Here is a 7,176-nt window from a genome sequence, read left to right as displayed (position 1 = left end):
CGCGGCCGTCGCCGCCGGCTGTGGCCCGCGCTGCTCGCGCCCGCTCCGGCCCCGAACCGGCCTCGCCTTGCTATCGGGCAGGGGTGCGGCTTCGCCCGCACCAGCCTGCCCGTATGCCCGTTAAGGGCCTTGGCCCTATGACAAGTGGGGCACACCCCCCAGAACGTTTCTGTTTAAAAAAAGAAAAAAAAGAATTAAATAAATAAATAAGTAGATAAATAATGAAAATAATTAATTAATTAATTAACCAATTAATTAACCTAATTAATTCTGATTAAATTAACCAAATAAGATTAATTAACCTAATGATTAGTTAACCTAATTAACTACTGTTAATTAGCTAACTAATTAGTATGACAGTGGGGCCCACCCACTAATTAATTTTGATTAGATTAATTAAACTGTTTAATTAAAATGTGTCACTAACCAGTGGGACCCGCTGGTCAGGTTGACCAAGTCAACTCTGTTGACTGCTGATGCCAGCATGACATCATGCTGATGTCATTAAATCATTTTCAAATTAATTAATTAATTAATTAAATTCCAGAAATTAATAAAATCTTTAGAAAATCATATCTTTTAATCCGTAACTCGGATGAAAATACTTTATACATGAAAGTTGCTCAGAACGACGAGACGAATCCGGATACGCAGTCCATTCGTCCGCCACACACCCCTAACCTATCGAACTCGCAACTTTCCCCCTCCGGCTCCTCTGCCCGGAAACACGGAACCCCGGGAATACTTTACCGGATGTTTTCCCCCCTTCATCGGTATCACCTACTACCGCGTTAGGGCACACCGAACACCGCGTATTGCCTTGTTATATTTTGTGATGCTTTGTTTGCTCTGTATTCATTATTTCTTCCCCCTCTTCTCTCCGGTAGACTACGAGACCGACGCTGCTACTGACCAGTTCGACTACGGAGTTGACGACCCCTCTCTCTTGCCGGAGCAACCAGGCAAGCCCCCCCCCCTTTGATCACCAGATATCGCCTATTCTCTTCTATACTGCTTGCATTAGAGTAGTGTAGCATGTTACTGCTTTCCGTTAATCCTATTCTGATGCATAGCCTGTCATTGCTGCTACAGTCATTGATACCTTACCCGCAATCCTAAATGCTTAGTATAGGATGCTAGTGTTCCATCAGTGACCCTACACTCTTGTCCGTCTGCCATGCTATACTACTGGGATGTGATCACTTCGGGAGGTGATCACGGGCATATACTATATATTTTACATTGTTACATTACTGGTGATACTGTTTGGAGATGGGGGCTGAAGGGGCAGGTGGCTCCATCTAGGTAGTGGTGGGCCTGAGTTCCCGACGGCCCCCGACTGTTACTTTGTGGCGGAGCGGCAGGGCAGGTTGAGACCACCTAGGAGACAGGTGGGCCTGGCCCTGTTCGGCGTTCGCGGATACTTAACACGCTTAACGAGATCTTGGTATTTGATCTGAGTTGGCTACGAGCCTATACGCACTAACCATCTACGTGGGAGTAGTTATGGGTATCCCGACGTCGCGGTATCAGCCGAAGCACTTCATACGTCAGCGACGGAGCGGCGCGCGCCGAATTGGACTGGAACGCCACTAGGCTAGGTCTGCTTTCGGCCGCCCTCGCAACGTGCAGGTGTGCTATGGGCGATGGGCCCAGACCCCTGTGCGCTTAGGTTTAGACCGGCGTGCTGGCCTCTCTGTTTTGCCTAGGTGGGGCTGCGACGTGTTGATCTTCCGCGGCCGGGCATGACCCAGGAAAGTGTGTCCGGCCAAATGAGATCAAGCGTGTTGGGTTATGTGGTGCACCCCTGCAGGGAAGTTAATCTATTCGAATAGCCGTGATCTTCGGTAACAGGACGACTTGGAGTTGTACCTTGACCTTATGACAACTAGAACCGGATACTTAATAAAACACACCCTTCCAAGTTCCACAGACAACCCGGTGATCGCTTTTCTACAGGGCGACGAGGAGAGGATCGCCGGGTAGGATTATGCTATGCGTTGCTACTTGGAGATGCTATCTGGAGATGCTACTTGGAGATGCTATTTGGAGATGCTACTTGGAGATGCTACTTGGAGGACTTCAGTCTACTCTCTTCTACATGCTGCAAGTCGGAGGCTGCCAGAAGCGTAGTCTTCGATAGGACTAGCTATCCCCCTCTTATTCTGGCATTCTGCAGTTCAGTCCACTGATATGGCCTTCTTACACATATACCCATGCATATGTAGTATAGTTCCTTGCTTGCGAGTACTTTGGATGAGTACTTACGGTTGCTTTCTCCCCCCTTTTCCCCCCTTTCCTTTCTTTCTGGTTGTCGCAACCAGATGCTAGAGCCCTGGAGCCAGACGCCACCGTCGACGACGACTACTACACTGGAGGTGCCTACTACTACGTGCAGCCCGTTGACGACGACCAAGAGTAGTTAGGAGGATCCCAGGCAGGAGGTCTGTGCCTCTTTCGATCTGTATCCCAGTTTGTGCTAGCCTTCTTAAGGCAAACTTGTTTAACTTATGTCTGTACTCAGATATTGTTGCTTCCGCTGACTCGTCTATGATCGAGCACATGTATTCGAGCCCTCGAGGCCCCTGGCTTGTATTATGATGCTTGTATGACTTATTTATGTTTTAGAGTTGTGTTGTGATATCTTCTCATGAGTCCCTGATCTTGATCGTACACGTTTGCGTGCATGATTAGTGTACGATTGAATCGGGGGCGTCACAAGTTGGTATCAGAGCCGACTGCCTGTAGGAATCCCCCTTCCACACTCCTTGGCCGAAGTCGAGTCTAGACATTACAAAATTTTTTACTAACTTGGCTGTGTGCCTTACGGGCCCACGTCGCCATCGGGTGGTACTAGGATCTTTTATTCCTCGACCTATACTCTGGGACACTGACATCTCTTCTATTCGGGTTAAATGAATTTTACTAAATCTAACATTAGGATCTCGTTATCATTTTCACCCGGAGAGCCCCTTATTACTGATGATCGTCTGCTGCACCAGAAGACACTGAAGTTACTCTCCGCTGTTAACCCGAGAACTTCTGTTCATCGCGTTTGCAATTCACCTTCCATCGCAAACCCTTATGGATAACTACTTGCATTTGTTATTCTTACATTCATCCCCAGTGGTCTTGTTATTACAAGATACCCTGAAAAACTCGTCGTGATTTTGATAATCCCTTGAGCTTACTGCCTTGCTGTTCTTGTCACTTGAATACCCCTAAGAATAATTTCTCGCACTTGTCGAGTATCCGCTCATCCCCAGTTGTTCATGTGTTTCACAAAAGTCTTCAAAATAATATTCGATCTTCCGAAAATCCTCTGGAGCCTTGGCTCTTGAAATTCTTGCTTGCTTGCATTATGGTTAATCCCATAAGTCTCGTAGTCTTAATGACATTCCTTGTCATTATCATTTTGAGTCTGTTAACTCAATATGTTGCGAATACACGCAATCATCATTGATCCTTATAAATTACTTTTTCGGCGGAGCTTCCATTCTTTTAACTGGAATTGGTTCTCGACCAATCCAATTGTCGTTGATTGTACCCTAAGGCTATTCAACTTATCCATCCCTAATCAGAGCATTGCTTCTGATCCCTTGATTTGGAAATCATAATTCCTTTGCATTTGACAATTGAGTTAGTCAGTTGTTTCTATAATCTGATCTCCTTGCATTCTTCTTCCTCTAGTTGAGTACCGATACTCGTATCAGATCCTTTGTGGACCATCAAGTCCTTTGTTGGATTGTTATCCGACAGTGTCCTTCACATTTGATCACCTTGTGGGTTCTTCCCCTGATACATAATGCCTTTGTTAAGTTGTATCCTCTGCTTGGCCAACCATGCTCTGCTTTCGGGCTTGTGTTATTTACTCTTGAAACTTGTGGTATATGTTTCTAAGAAGCCCCTATGGATTGAACATATGCCTTCTCTAAATCGTGTGAACCCGAAAGTTTTCACGAGTCATACTCTTCTGGTGCTTCACCAGATAAAATTTCAACACTGCAACTTCATCGAACGTGAGAAGTGAATGAAATGTTATGCATTGGAGAAGTGGGAGTCGACCTTGAACTTTGTGTTCATGCCCATGGACGCGATGTATATCCTATCATGAAAGCTTCTTGTAATAATAACTATTTCCTTGATAGCAAACATATGGTATCTGTGAATTGATCCCTTGCAACCGTGGTTCCGACCATGATTGTTCTTCCTTGATTCCATTTCTCGGACAAGTTAAAACAATTGTCTTCTATGGATTAATACACCCGTCCAATCTTTACTTTGATCTTGTGTCGAGTATTACCCCCTGGTATCTCAAGATTATCATGGAACTACATAACTTCTTATGAGTTCTTCATCAAGTGCTACCTTTCCACTGATTCCAATTTTTCACGGGCTCTGAGTTATTATACACTCAAGGACACCGATAACTGAATCGAGTTCGCGTTGCGATTCAACAAGTATTTGAACCCATCACTGCTTACAAATTTATTAATCCTTCAAGTCATTCCTAGCCTGATCGGCTATATCATTATCGAGCTAATTTTAACTGTGCTACCCGGTCCTTCTTCCCGGAGCACAATTTTCGACGATGAACTAACCTTACGTCGATCATCATCGTCATATCATTTCGCCTTGAACAACAAGCTTGGTTTCGAGTTTGTGTCGTACCCTTGGTTCCAATAACCTTTCACTTTATCATTACTTTGAATTGATGTCGTCGCCGATCGATTACATCTTCATGAACTCTCGCGACAAAGGTGTCGTGATCATCAACATTCTGAGCTCATCCAGGATATCAATTGAATTTGTGATGAGAAATACCATCCTTGCCCCTCGATGATTGTGCTATCATCGACGACATTCTTGCCTTCCCCCAACACAAACTTGTTCATGTTTTGTGTTATACCTTGAGTTCCTTGCTATCCAGCCTTTGTTCTTCTTTATCTTGGAGTATTACCATCTTTTATGTCAAGAATGTTCTGAGATTTGTTCCACCTCTTGAGCGTTCTTGGTGTAGTGCTACTTCTCACCATCACCATTCTTTCATGGTCCTCGTGTTGATTCCAACCGGGGTACAAACAAGTGAACGGTGCTGTTTGGATTCTGCACTTCTAGCAACCCTATTGCTTTGAAGTAAATGGTCGGCCGTTCATTCTTAGACTATTGATTATTGAATCATCATTCCGACATTGGTCGTGCAACCCAACCCGTATTTCGGACGCACCATTCGACCAATGTTTAATTATGTATGTTTTCCTCGAGCATATCCCATTATATTGTTTAATCTGACAGATGTTATCCCCTTATCCACATAATTGTGGAGATCCATCTTTTGGATACCTCGTTGAATTATCGCTGAGTCCATCAGCCACCTCATCATCCTCTCCTTGGGTTAATGATGAACTCTTGTTAACGGAAATCACTTCTTAGTTCATTTCCCGAGAATCTTACAGTGTCATCCCGTCAATTTGTGTTGCACCTTTCTTCTCAGGCATCCTGAGCCTGAGGTATCCTGACACCCCTCATATCTGAATCTCCATCAGATATGATGGTTGGAACATATTTTCAAGAGTTATAACATTGGTCCTTTGATGACCCGGTAACATGATGTCATGCCTAGCACCCCCCCTGGGTGGAGGACCTATTATTGTAGTATCCTTTTTAGCAAGTTTAGCCATTCTTCCCTGAGGAAATTGTAAGACTTATCCTACAAGTTGTTCCTAATGGATCCTTCCTATATCCAAAGTCTGACCTTTTGCTTGAAGACCATGTCAATGCTATCTCGAAGCATGTCTATGGTACTCCAATTTTCAACAAGAACATTTGAAGCCCAATGTTAAATGTTTCCTGCTCAATTATCCAAACACCGTTGTATGGGTAATATCATGAAATTTCCCTCCCCTACCTAAGGAGTTTTCTACATAATATCCTGTCATGGATATCATGCTCTGCTTGTCCTTGGGAAGGATATACCCCTGAAATATGTGTTTAAACACATTTTCCTTTCCATTGTTCTGTTTAATCTGATGATCATATTTTCCTTCCATTGTTGGTTTAACCTTTCTTGTGAACTATATGATCTGAGCAGTAATATTCTCCTGCTTATGTAAACACCTCGGTGTACAACTCTGTCAGTGAGACCCTGTTACTTTTGTTGGTGACATTTCGGTAACAACCGATGGACGAGAACTTTGCCTATTGGTCCGCCTTGTTTCAACGAGCAGGAAAATGGTTCTCCTTGTCCCTCGCCTTGGTACCGATGTAGTTGCTGACATATAACTGACAGGATAACCTCTGACATGCCTTACTTGCATGATCGTGCAAGACATCACTGCCTTCCTACTTTTAACACACATGGTGGGCCCATAACCCACAGTTCCACAGGATCGAAACCTGACTCTCCTGTACAACCTGATGTCAAAGTTATTCCTCGTGCTTGACTTTGTAGGTAATTCACGGGCCACTTGCCTGTTGATCTATTCTGGTATCGGACACAATACTTATTCCCGTTGCTCTGAACCCCTTTCGCACTCTGCTTCAGGCAATGAATGATTGCCTATCCGCTTGAAACTTCTTATTACACCGTCTTACTTTGCTCTCGATGTGTGTCATTTGTTCAACTTGAGAGATACTCATATGTTCATTCTTGGGATACCCCCAGATGAATTTCCCTTATAACATCCTATCATTGTAGAGCTGCCCCTTACCTATTCGTAAGTACGATGGAGTTCCCCGAAGAAAGGACGACAACTTCATCATGACGCTTTGGAATAAAGGATTGAAGACATCAACGAAAGGGATTAACTTCTTCGAGAAGATCCATTAGAATAACCAGAACTTTCCCCCTTACTCCCCCTCTTAAATCTCGGGACGAGATTTCTTGTAGTGGAGGAGAATTGTGACGCCCGGATAATTAGACTACAGTAATCCCAAGCTAATGATGCCACGTCACCTCCATTACTATGATTAAACTCACGTTGATTCGAACCCGATTCAAATTCAAATTTAAAACATAGGCAAACAACAAAAGTTTCCAAACTTTAAAACTAAAATGTTCGGAGTGAACTAAATAATGCAGCGGTAATTATGGTGGAGAAACCAAACTTTGATAAAGTGTTTAAAGGCTCTAAGATAATTAAAACCGTAGTTAAAACAGTTAAATACATGCCTATT

Source organism: Triticum dicoccoides, chromosome 1B, assembly GCF_002162155.2.
Source record: "Triticum dicoccoides isolate Atlit2015 ecotype Zavitan chromosome 1B, WEW_v2.0, whole genome shotgun sequence".
In the NCBI taxonomy this organism is placed as follows: Eukaryota; Viridiplantae; Streptophyta; class Magnoliopsida; order Poales; family Poaceae; genus Triticum; species Triticum dicoccoides.
The sequence above is the reverse complement of the archived record's forward strand: the minus strand, read 5'-3'. Positions refer to the sequence as shown.